Source organism: Rana temporaria, chromosome 7 (assembly GCF_905171775.1).
Source record: "Rana temporaria chromosome 7, aRanTem1.1, whole genome shotgun sequence".
NCBI classification, from domain to species: Eukaryota; Metazoa; Chordata; class Amphibia; order Anura; family Ranidae; genus Rana; species Rana temporaria.
In genome coordinates this window covers 110,188,971-110,201,846 of record NC_053495.1, presented here as the reverse complement: position 1 = coordinate 110,201,846, position 12,876 = coordinate 110,188,971, and the positions used below count along the sequence as shown (strand labels likewise).

Below are 12,876 nucleotides of genomic sequence, written 5' to 3'. Positions count from 1 at the left end.
TACGCGGAACGAAGGTAGGTGAATACATTGGGACACTAGTGGTTACTGCATGATTTAGCTTAGAGCAAACAGAGATTGTATAAGCAGGTTAGGAAGTTACAGCAAGCACTTATTGGTCGTATTGTATCCTTTATTGCAGATATCTCATCCAAAAAATGCCGAAAGCAAAGGGTGGAAAGCTTAATTCAAAAGCCTTCATCACTGCTTTTATTGATCTCTATAGATCACACACATGTATGTGGCAGGTCACCAATAAAGACTACTCCAATAAAAATAAAAGGCAGGCAGCAATTGATGAACTGGTGGCAGAAGCAAAGACTGTGTACCCCAGGGCCAACGAGACCCAAATAAAAGCAAAAATTGGGAGCCTGAGGAGCACTTTTCAGAGGGAGCTCAAGAAGATTGAGTGTTCAAAAAGATCGGGAGCTGCAGCAGATGATGTGTATGTGCCCAAGCTATGGTACTTCAGCAGCCTGATGTTTTTAAAGGACCAAACTGAGCCACGAAAACATCTGTCCACACTTGCATCCGCATCAGCAGAGGCCACAGATACTGAGGCTGAACCAACTCAGGATGAGGAGGAGGAGGAGGAGGAGGAGGAGCTCAGCTTGACACAGGTATAGTATTCCTGAAAATATGTGCATTCAGATATACTATGATGTTAATGTGTTGTTATGATGGCAAGAAAAAAAAATGATGCTCCTTTTTCAGACACAGGACGTTGCCAGCCAAGAAGAGGCTGGGCCCAGCAGACAGTCCACACAATGTAGAATCCCTACACTGAACCCTCCTAGGAAAAGGGCCAAGAAGAGGCAACATCTGGATGATGCCACGGCTGAATTTCTAAGTAGGGCCACATCGGTCATCACCACAGCACCCGATAGTGCAGAAGGGTTTGGCTGTTTTATAGCAAACAAACTACGGGAAATTGATGCCGATCAAAGGGAGCTATGTGAGGGGATCATGGTCCAGCTCCTTAGCAAGGCCAGGAAACGGGAGCTAACCCCTATTTCACATGTCTGTGATTTCGAACACACACCTCCAGCCAATGTACAACAGGCCTACCAACAACAGACAGCCTACCAACCCCAGACAAGCTTCCAAGCACACCCAGCCTACCCACACCAGCCAACCTACCCACACCAGCCAGCCTACCCACACCAGCCAACCTACCCACCCCAGCCAACCTACCCACCCCAGCAAGCCCACCCACCCCAGCAAGCCAACCCACCCCAGCAAGCCAACCCACCACAGCAGCATGGGGGTCAGTGGCCAACTCAGAGCCCCGATTTTAGGGGATACTAATTTATATTGAAATATATATGATTTTGAACATATTTTTTCTATTATTTGTAGTTGAGTATGTATTTTTTGGTTTGGCTTAACAAAAAATGCTTGAATTATGGCATAAAATCTTTAGTTTTAATCTATTATTGTTTTTTGTATTGTGGTGGGAGTGTTAAAAAATATAACGCCTCAGCTGATGAGGTGTGAAGTGTGGAGAGTGTTGGCCAGTTTGGTATGCAGAAATATCAGCCTGTTGAAGTACCACAGCCTGGGCACATATATGTCTGCTGCTGCTGCTCCCCATCTTTTGGAGACCACAATCTTCTTGGGCTCCTTATATTTAAGTTAATGCTCAGGTCCCCAAGTTTGGAGATTCTAACCTAATTTATGTATGCCCTGGGGTACAGAGGCTTTGCCAAGTCAACCAGTTCTTCAATTGCTGCCTTCCTGTTGTTTTGTATTTGGATCTGTTATTCTTTTTCCCTTTTTTTGCAAAATAAAAGGATGATGCTAAAAACTCGTGGATTATGTGTGGAAAGTCAAATGTCAGTTTGTGAGTAGGCAGGCCCTTTGCTAAAATTGAAGGGACACAAATAGAGTAGTTATTACTTTGCCCAGCATAAAGAATTGTGGATATTTTGTGGTTTGGAATTTCAAAGAAATAACAAAAAAAAGGCTGGATTCATATCCAGAAAATACACTAATCCAAAGTAAATACATTTGTTTTTAATCCGTCCGTATCACCAGTTGAGCAGATGTACATATTAGGACATTCTAAAGAAAAAAAGAATATGCGCTGCTATTTGAGATTTCGAAACTTGCCGCGTGACGAATGAGCATTTTCGAATACGAACGCTAGTTTTACTAGACAGATGGCTTCCGGGTGTTCTTTATTTCGGGGCATGCGCATTTAGATTTTTTTGTAAAGTCCGATTGTTTTCTGTACACACGGTCGCACTTTGCACAATCGGACTTTTCGGAACAGAAAGTTGGTCCGTTCACAGACCCAACTTTTTGTCCGATTTAAGCCAAAAAAGTTGGTCCGATGGAACGTACACACAGTCGGAGAAATTTGAAAAGTGCCGGATTTTGAAGTTGGTTGGCCGAAAATCCGACCGTGTGTACGGGGCTTTACACTTTCACACATTTTTTTATTCTTTATCAATCATTTGGTTGATCTCATTCACTTTACAAGCACACCATTGTGTGTCATTACTAATTACCGTGTTTATTTTTCACCACTTATTCAGTGCAGTCTCCCACACACTGTTCACTTTAGCACCAACTATATACAATCGTTTTTAACCTAATAATATTCAACATGATATTAATACTATTAATCACAGGACACTAGTGTCTATGTAATCACCATATACATTGACAATAAGTATCCACAGTGGATATATACATCGATAATAACCCAACTTAGATATTCATAGCATTATTAGTCCAATTGTCCTTGACCTCCCTTTGATACATTGTTAATATTTAGTAAATTGTTGCATGTGCTGTCCTTTCCCTTGATGGGTGCTCACTACATGGCGTCTTGCAAGCCTTTTGGGCTGGTTTACATCCTCTGTAAGGCGGAGACGGCCATGGAATCCACTGGATCATCCAATTAATTTTACATTTTCTGGTTGCGAGCTCGCCTATTTCTCTCTCCAGCAGTAAATATAACATAATTATGTTCACTAAAATGAGTGCGTAATGTTAAATGTCTTTGTAACACTGAGATGTTTAATATATTTATTTAGGAGTTAACCATGCCCCAGAAGAAGATCATGATTATAATAGGTCAAAACGCGTCAGGGTTTCCATACAGTTCAAATATTTAATGCAATGCTGTACAAATATATGGTTGCCTTTCTGTACCATGGAATATGTATGTTCTCTTACAACCAGAATTTATATTTTTTAATGTTCACCTGTATTTACAATTTTTTTCAATACAGACTTTATGTAATCTCATACTTTTATTCGTATACCTTGCTGCATTAAAACCCCTGGGGGAACGTTCCAGTATTCAAATTTATTTTGGGATGTGCAGCTTGAGCTTTCACATGTGTATGATTCCTATTCTATCACAATGAACTCCCAAGCGCTTGACGCCTGTAAATGAGCCTAAATGCTTCTAAAAGCATTAAACACTTTTACAAGCGTCAGGCGTTTTTTCTGGCAAAAGGCTGCTGAGAAGAGGAGGGGCGTTTTTAAAGCATCCTGTGTGCATGAGGCCTTATAGCTTTAGGATAATCATTCACACAGCACACCAGGTGCGCCATGGCTCTGTCAAAGCGTGTCACATATCTGTTGGGTGCTGATTTTGCTATGGCTGTACAGTGGTACTCTGGAACACACAGTACACCCATAAAGTAACAAAGTCAGTACCCAACAGCATGTGACACGCTTTGACAGTGCCATGGAGCACCTGATGTGCTGTGTGAATGATTATCCTATGCTGAGAATCATAGGGCACTGTGAGGATGTGGATGATTCTATTAATCACTTGCCAACCGCCACATGTATATATACGTTGGCAGAATGGCACGGCTACGCAAAGGGACATAACTGTACGTCCCTTTGAACTCGATGTCCGCCAGTGACGGGACAGTGATCTACTGCTCCCTGTCATCGGGAGCAGTGATCACTGTTGTGTCACTCGTAGCCCAGCCCCTCCACAGTTAGAATCACTCCATAGGACACATTTAACCCCTTCCTCTCCTCCTAGTGGTTAACTCCTTTGCCAGTGTCATTTACACAGTAATCAGTGCATTTTTATAGCCATAATCGCTGTATAAATGACAATGGTCCCAAAATAGCATCACAAGTGTCCGATGTGTCCGCCATAATGTCGCAGTCATGATAAAAATCGCCGCCATTACTAGTAAAAATGTTTTTTATTAATTACAATGCCATAAATCTATCCCTATTTTGTAGACGCATAATTTTTGTGCAAACCAATCAATAAACGCTTATTGCAAATTTTTTTTTACCAATAATATGTAGAAGAATACACCTAAACTGAGGGAAAGAAACATTTTATATATTTTTGGGGGATATTTATTATAGCAAAAAGTATTGCTTTTTCTTTCAAAATTGTCGCTCTTTTTTTGTTTATAGCGCAAAAATTAAAAACCGCAGAGGTGGTCAAATACCACCAAAAGAAAGCTCTATTTGGGAGAAAAAAGGACGCCAATTTTGTTTGGGTGAAAAGTCGCACGACCGCACAATTGTCAGTTAAATCGACGCAGTGCCGAATCGTAAAAAATGGGACGGCCATTGGGCAGCCAAATCCTCCGGGGCTGAAGTGGTTAAGATTACAATGGGTATTGTAACACCTCAACTCACTGTGTGCTGCCCAGTGCCTGCCATGTTTGCCGCTGCCAAGATTAGCTTTACCGCTCCCTCCCTGTCAGCTGTCTCACATCGTTCCCTGAGACAGCAGAGCGGGTAAAGCACTGTACAGATCACTCTGCCGAGGATCAGAGAGGGAGAGCGGCGGCCGGAACACTAAAGCATGTGACTGGATGCAGGTTTGTATACCTCCGTCTGAAAATGAAAAAATAGTCCCTACTCAGCTCCCACCTCATGAGCCCCTTATGGTAGGGTGACCAGACATCCCCAGTTTCAGAGGACAGTCCCCTGATTGAGGACACTGTCCCCGGACCAAGTCTGCCCCTGGTTTTGTCCCCAGATTGGATTTATTGGGGGCAGGGGCAATTTCAAAGACAATCAGTGCAGAATTATAATAAAAAAAAATTGAATTACACACCCATACTTGCCAACTGTCCCGTTTTTAACGGGACAGTCCCGTCAAATAGGACCTAGTCCCGGCCAATTTAGCCTGCCGGGACTTGTCCCGGCTAGTGGGGAAGGAACGCAGACCGAAACAACATTGGCCGCCGCAGCTGTCCGCGATCCGTCCCCGGCGCTGAATGAGGATCAGGGGGGCCGCAGCTGAGTGAGGATCAGGGGGGGGGGGCGGTCAGCTCAGTCCGCCCCTGAAGGTTCCCCCCGAAAATCTGACTGCAGTCCCGAGCCGCGCTGGAGGGACGAGGTGGGTGGAGCTGCGCTGCTGGCTAGTCTTCCCCTGCCCTGGTTGCTAACGCCTGTGCCGCTTGGCGTGTAGCAACCAGTGACGTCACGGCTGCAACCCCCAATCAGCGTTGAAAGCGAGGCACATGAAGAATTTTACTTCCTCCTCCGCGCTACTGCTCCTGGGAGGCTGGGGTCCAACACAGCTGAGCTCCGAGTCAAGTGTGAGGCTGGCTTGAAGAAACAGCGAGGGAGTGGGAGAATCGCCACCCTGACCTGAGGCTGAGCAGCAGTAAGCGCAGCATCCCCGGCACCTCCCAGAGCATGTACACCACCTCCACGTCGGCTCCCAGTCCCAGCTGTGACAGCCTGTCATCAAGAAGAAGGATGGTCTGGCCGAGTGCCCAGGGGACGAGGATGGGCGGGAGGTAGGTGCATCACACACCTACCCACTACAGACAGGGGCTGGGACAGGAAGGACCGCAGGCCAGGCTAGGGGGTCAATTTCACTCACCCCCTCTCTCTCCCATCCATCTCCCTCTCTCATCTATCCCCCTCTCTCCCACCCACCCCCCCTTCTCTCTCTCTCTCTCATCCACCCTCTCTCTCTCTCTCTCTCTCTCTCTCTCATCCACCACCCTCTCTCTCTCACCCCCACACTGTCCCCCTGTGCCTCACACCCCCACACTATCCCCCTGTGCCTTACACCCCCACACTATCCCCCTGTGCCTTACACCCCCACACTATCCCCCTGTACCTTACACCCCCACACTATCCCCCTGTGCCTTACACCCCACACTATCCCCCTGTGCCTTACACCCCCACACTACCCCCCTGTACCTTACACCCCCACACTATCCCCCTGTGCCTTACACCCCCACACTATCCCCCTGTGCCTTACACCCCCACACTATCCCCCTGTGCCTTACACCCCCCACACTATCCCCCTGTGCCTTACACCCCCACACTATCCCCCTGTGCCTTACACCCCCACACTATCCCCCTGTGCCTTACACCCCCCACACTATCCCCCTGTGCCTTACACCCCCACACTATCCCCCTGTACCTTACACCCCCACACTATCCCCCTGTACCTTACATCCCCACACTATCCCCCTGTACCTTACACCCCCACACTATCCCCCTGTGCCTCACACCCCCACACTATCCCCCTGTGCCTTACACCCCCACACTATCCCCCTGTGCCTTACACCCCCCACACTATCCCCCTGTGCCTTACACCCCCCACACTATCCCCCTGTGCCTTACACCCCCCACACTATCCCCCTGTGCCTTACACCCCCACACTATCCCCCTGTGCCTTACACCCCCCACACCGTCCCCCTGTGCCTCGCACCCCCCACATCGTCCCCCTGTGCCTCACACCCCCCACACCGTCCCCCTGTGCCTCGCACCCCCCACACCGTCCCCCTGTGCCTCACACCCCCCACACTGTCCCCCTGTGCCTTACACCCCCCACACCGTATCCCCCTATGTCCTCCTCCACCCACCGTGTCCCCTTGTGCCTTACACCCCTCACAGTGTCCCCCTGTGTCCTCCCCCCCCCCACAGTGTCCCCCTGTGCCTTACCCCCCCCCCCCCAGACGGTGTCCCCCTGTGTTCTCCTCCACCCACCGTGTCCCCCTGTGCTTTACACTCCCCCACCATCCCCCCTATGCCTTACACCCCCCACAGTGTCCCCCTATGGCTTACACCCCCCACAGTGTCCCCCTGTGCCTTACACCCCCCCACAGTGTCCTCCACCCACCGTGTCCCCCTGTGCCTTAACCACCCCCCCACAGTGTCCCTCTGTGCCTTCCACCAACCCACCCCACAGTGTCCCCCTGTGCCTTCTCCCCCCACGGCTGCCCTGAGAGACACTGTGCTGTGTCTGGAGGATCCCAGTGCTCTGCCCCATGCCCTGTGATGTGCTGTGTACTCCCTGATGTGCCCTACTGTGTGCCCCATGGTCTTCTATTGCCCGGGGGCCCCATGAGTTGTCAGTCCGCCCCTGGGCCGCCCGGTGAGGATAAGAGCATCGCCGGCATGGTCTCCCAGCCAGGGGAAGAGAGAGGAGAGGAAGAGGCCAGCTGTCAGCAGAGAGTGGAATTGCCCGCTGTAATAGCTTTCATTAGAACTTCCAGTGTTCCCGGGGCTCATGTCACATAGCTCCACCTCTTGGTCCAGCACCTTTGATCGACAGAACGCCAGTCCAGTGTCGGACATGTGACGTCATCAAAGGTGTTGGGCTAAGAGGTGGGGCTATGTGACGATGAGCCCCGGGAAGACGGGAAATTCAAATGAAAGCTATTACAGCGGGCAATCCCGCTCTCTGCTGATCCTCTCCACAGGTGCCTCTTCCTCTCCACAGGTGAGGCTGTATTGGGCACAGACAGGCCAGGCTGTATTGAGCACAGGCAATGCTGTGCCAACCGCTGCAAGACTATGTACGGCGACAGAATGGCACGACTGCGCACATGGGTGTCCAGGTATGTCCCCTTTAAGATGCGGAGCCATTGGTCGCGAGCGCGGCGGCATGTTCGCGACTTGGTTCGGGAGCTTAATAGCTGTGCTGCAAAGTGTCCCTGGAAATTTTTTTCAAATGTTGGCAACTATGCACACCTCCGCTCCGCCGTGCCCACTAGCATAGGGGGGTTGTATTTTTTTCCATTATCTGTGCCCCTTTTTGCTGGTCGGAGCGGAGGGAATATTTCTTCAGTTTCGGGCGCATGTTCATTCAGCTTCGCTCGCATGTTCTTCTGCCTTGGCTCAAATCCTGGCCAGCCACCTGCCTATCTCCTTGCCTTCCCTGGAGGAGTGATCTTCCTCCGCTCCCCATCCAGTAGTAGCTGCAGCCCGAAGAGTAAGACTGTGAGACGGGCAGCGACGGGCAGAGAGTCGCTGATTGTTGCCATTACTAGTAAAGAAAAAATATGTCCCCAGATTTCATTTTAAAAATCTGGTCACCTCACCTTATGGGGCCCAGGAAAATATATTTATGCACCCCCTAAGCAAGTAGGAGCGGGAGTGTATCTTAGTGAGCCCTATTTATTTAATTGTTTTAAGAAATGCACTATAAAGCTGTCCAGACCCCCCTGATGAGCTGCTAGGGCCCGGGCCCAGTACACCAGGGCTGGCTGTACTGCCCTATCAGGGAACCTGCATCTGTGCATTTCAGAACACACGGCAAGTCGCACAGAAGACACCAACTTTCCTGTGCATTTAAAAAATGCGTGGAAATGGGCGACGTGCTTGCGTTGCCATTTAGACTGCATTTGCATCTGCGCGCTTTTGTAAACACGCGGTGTTGGTAACCTGCATTAAAATTTTTCGCTATTCTCTTACTAATCCTCCTCCCGGGCAATCTGGAGACCCATTTCCCAATTGGCCAAAACACCAGGTGATCCTATTGGATGCCCAGGAGGAGGAGAGAGGAGAACACGGCCAGAGGAGAAGACCCGCTGACCCACCAGCCGCCACTGATGACTCACCCGCAGCGGCGCTCCCCAGCGCAAACAGGGGAGGGAGGGGAGTTGGAGTGAGGAGGTAAGGAGGCCGTCCATTCCCCCCCCTGATTTATCGAGCACTGCCTGCTATTGCCCAATTATTTCTTCATAAGCTCCCAGGAGGCAGCTCTGCGATAAGTAAAGATGCCTTTCCTTTGCTAATGTGACCAGCTCTACATAGAAAGGCCATGAAGAACAAGGCATGGTAAGTCAGGAAGATCAGAGTCCACAGACAGTACTAGATAATAGCCCTTTGCTTGCCTTTCTGGACACAACTTTCAAGGTTCTCGTCCTCCTAAACAGCTCACTGCCGTCATTTTGTTGATCATGCAGGAGTATGGTTTCTGTAGACAGAATCACAAAAACATCGCCATAGAGATTTCCATACACAGGGAAGATATAGACAACTGCTCTGAGATCGTCAAAATGATTTCTGTATGTCCCATAACATTACTTCTCCCAGTAACAAAACATTAATGGAGCACCACTCAAAACAGAGTAAAAGATTGTAACCTAATAAATAAGTATATAAGTAAATCAAACTTCTCTAAGTAAATTTGGTTGAAATGGCCGTACCAAACTACTTTGTATGAATGTATTCATTTGATTTTCATAAGGTAAAGTCTGTTATTACAATCTGACTGCAATGATGAAAAACATACAATGTCTGCATTAGTATTAGAGTTTACTTACTAAAACACTTTGGCTCAGGATTCCATCCAGTATTTGTACAAGTTGTTGTTCCATAGTAATCTTTCTTGTCTTTAGATAGATACCCAGAATTACAGTGATAATAAATCAAATTATAATAAGCATCCGGACTTATTGGAAAATTGTACCGATCTTTGATGTATCCATTTTGTGGATTAGGTTGAGAACATTTTTTCCCTGTATAAAAGAAATAACCCACATTTAGTTTTTGAAGAATACAATAAAATAATTCTCCTATTATGTAAACATTTATGCACGCTGTATTTAAACCCAACATTTCATATTTCTGATATATGCCTAGTGTATCTTCTTTTCCTGTTCTTATTGTATTTCTTCCTTTCATGTGAAACTCCAGGTGTTCCTGCCAGCCCCTCTGCTTTCCTAATAAAAACGGACCACACTAAACATGATAGCACAGCGTGGTCAGTTCTATAGCTGTGCTGAGAACTCAGCCTGCTCTGCTCCAATGATCAGACTTCAGCTGAAACGCCCCCGCCAGCCCCCCCCCCCTCTGCACAGCCATTCACTGGGCAGACCAGTGTCCTGCAGTTTCTCCTCCCCCAGTTCTCTGAGCTCCTTATGCAGCTGAGAACAGAGATTATGTGATCATTTAAAAAAGGATACAATTTATTTATAATGTGTTTCATATAAAACACATTATAAATATAAATATACATAAATATTTTGCCTTTCATTTCCATTTTAAACTGAAGTTTGTTTTACAAGGTGAGGGTTCACATATACAGTACTTTATCTATCTATAGCAGTGGTCTCCAAACTGCGGCCCGGGGGCCAGATGTGGCCCTTTGCTTGCTTTTATCCGGCCCTTGGGGCATTATTGCATTCACCGATACCAACAATGGGGCATTGTTTCTCCTACTGACACCAACAATGGGGTCCAATGACATCAACAATGGGTCACAATTCAACCTAATAACACCAACAATGGGACACAATTCCTCACAATGACACCAACAATGGGGCACAGTTTTTCTCAATGACACCAACAATGGGACCTAATAGCAGGGCACAGTTACTCCCACTGAAACAATGAGGCGTTCATTTTTCCCACTGATGTCGGGACCTTTTTGACTCCCACTGACCACTGTCCGGCCCTCGTAAACTCTGAAGGACATAAAACTGGCCCTTTGCTTAGAAAGTTTGGAGACCCCTGATCTATAGGTTTGCAGTAATAGCCAAATCTGTTCCCAACTGTACTTTGGTCTAGAAGTCGTTCTTTACATCACTCTGGATGCTCATACACAAACTGCTAGTTTGAAAGGCATGTCTTGTACATGCTTATGTTACTGTCTATTTAAAAAAAAAAACTCCTATTTGTAGTATGTTTTTTCTATTCAAAATAAACCTAAAAAGCAAAAAAAGGGAAACACATAAATAAGTAAATGTATTTTTGTACTTTAACCACTTAACATCCGCCCGCCGTCATTTGAATGCTCTATTGTTCCGACAGGACGTCATATGACGTCCTGTCTTTTAAAGCCTCTAGGGCGTGCGTGCACCCGTCGCGTCACTGGGAACACAGTGCGTGTGCCCGGCGGCCGCGATGGCCGCCGGGCAACCGCGATTGCCCAGTAACTGTGCAGGGACGTGGAGCTCCGTGTGTAAACACAGAGCTCCACGTCCTGTCAGTGAGAGAGGAGACCGATCTGTGTCTCTTGTACATAGGGACATAGATCGGTCACCTCCCCCAGTCACCCCCCTCCCCCCACAGTTAGAACACACCCAGGATACATATTTAACCCCTTCCCGCCCCCTAGTGGTTAACCCCTTCCCTGCCACTCACATTTATACAGTAATCAATGCATATTTATAGCACTGTTCACTGTATAAATGTGAATGGTCCCAAAAATGTGTCAAAAGTGTCCGATGTTTGTCTTTGTGTTTGGGGAACAATGACTGTGTGTTTACAACATCCAGTCATCTCTAAGGCCCCATTCACACTGCGCAATTTGGAATTGCAGACAGAATCGCGAATGCTCATCTGGGTGCCATTATCCTTCAATGGCACCCCAAAAGTGATAAGATTCTGTCGCGATTGTTGTGTGGCAATTTTGCAAATCTGTCACTTTAAAAAATGTGAATCGTATCACCTGAAAAGGAGCAGGAACTTCTTTTCGGGCCACAAACGTGCCTAGGTAAGATGCTGAATTGTGTAACAATCGCTCTTTGAAAGTCAAATAATGAGAAAGCTTGTTCCCACTATGCAATATGTGAATGGAACCTAAACTGTAGAGGAGTGATCATTTATTGTGAATAGCTTCAATTTGCGGGCTTTTTTAACATTTGCTCCATGCAGTTAAAGAACAATTACCCCCAAATTTAGGTGAACACAAAATCATAAATTTCATGGAAAAATTACTTTGGGAAACCAACAGCCAATGGCAGAGAGCACGAATTGGAGTGTTCTGGCGGGGACACAACAGCTCAGCAGGGGAGATTGCTGTACTAACTGCATAGTTAGTATAGCAGCTCTGACTGGAGCTGACACAATAGTGTGTACCAGGCTTGAGCCTGCCCTGGTCCCTGCCTGCTGTGCTTGCATAAAGACATTATATAGTAAGGAAGTGATGTGCAGGAAAATCAGAGCAACATTGTAATAAATGTTCTGTAAGACTGGGGTCTGATTTGGTGTTTAATCATTGTCATTGTTCACAGCAGAATGTTCTGGTTCTGGTATTATTTGCAGTTTGCAGATATTTCCGTTCTGCCAGTATTGGGCTTCATGCACACAGGAAGTTTGCTTTGCTTCTCTGAATGCCCAAACTCCTTGTAGAAGGAAAAACGCGCCTAAAGACAAGTATTGCACACATATTTAGGTGCCTCAAGTAGGGTGACCACGTGTCCCAGGCACCTTCATTCCAGGACAATACAGTGTCCCGGAATGAAACTGACACAGCCACCCCCAGGCCAATCGGATGCCCCCAAAAAAGGATGCCACATCACCGCTTTACTCACTGACAGTACTTGTCCTGGCCGGGAATGCCTGGAGGAGCACAATCCCCACCCCCTGATTGTGATTGAAGAAATCATAAATCTCGCCTCTTGTGTCCAATCACTGTGCTGTGATTTGTTACAGCACAAGCTGATTTTTGGGAAGGGAGGGTGTCCCTGAATGGTAGTTTGGAAATGTGGTCACCCTAGCCTCAAGCATTTGGATGTTAATGGATTCCATTGGCCAAAACTACTTTATTCTGGCCATTGGAATGTATTAATGTTTAAGCATTAACCGCATCTAGCATATAGGTGTGTTTATTGTTTTTTCTGCTCTTTAGCTCCTCTCCTGAACAAGCCTTTGGTGGTTTATTTTTTTCAGCTTGTA

The 12,876-nt window shown here is 47.2% G+C and overlaps 1 protein-coding gene and 1 long non-coding RNA gene across 9 annotated transcripts in view; both read right to left on the bottom strand.

The window, feature by feature from the left end:
* The window catches only part of LOC120946232 (complement factor H-like), a 3,139,400-nt gene that overhangs the window by 1,967,031 nt on the left and 1,159,493 nt on the right, over nt 1-12,876 (bottom strand). The window lies entirely within an intron of this gene.
* LOC120946234 overlaps nt 9,522-12,876 on the bottom strand; it is a 144,026-nt gene continuing 140,671 nt past the window's right edge. Inside the window, exon 2 of the long non-coding RNA XR_005750652.1 lies at nt 9,522-9,713. This is a non-coding gene — a long non-coding RNA (uncharacterized LOC120946234). The remainder of the gene's footprint in view (nt 9,714-12,876) is intronic.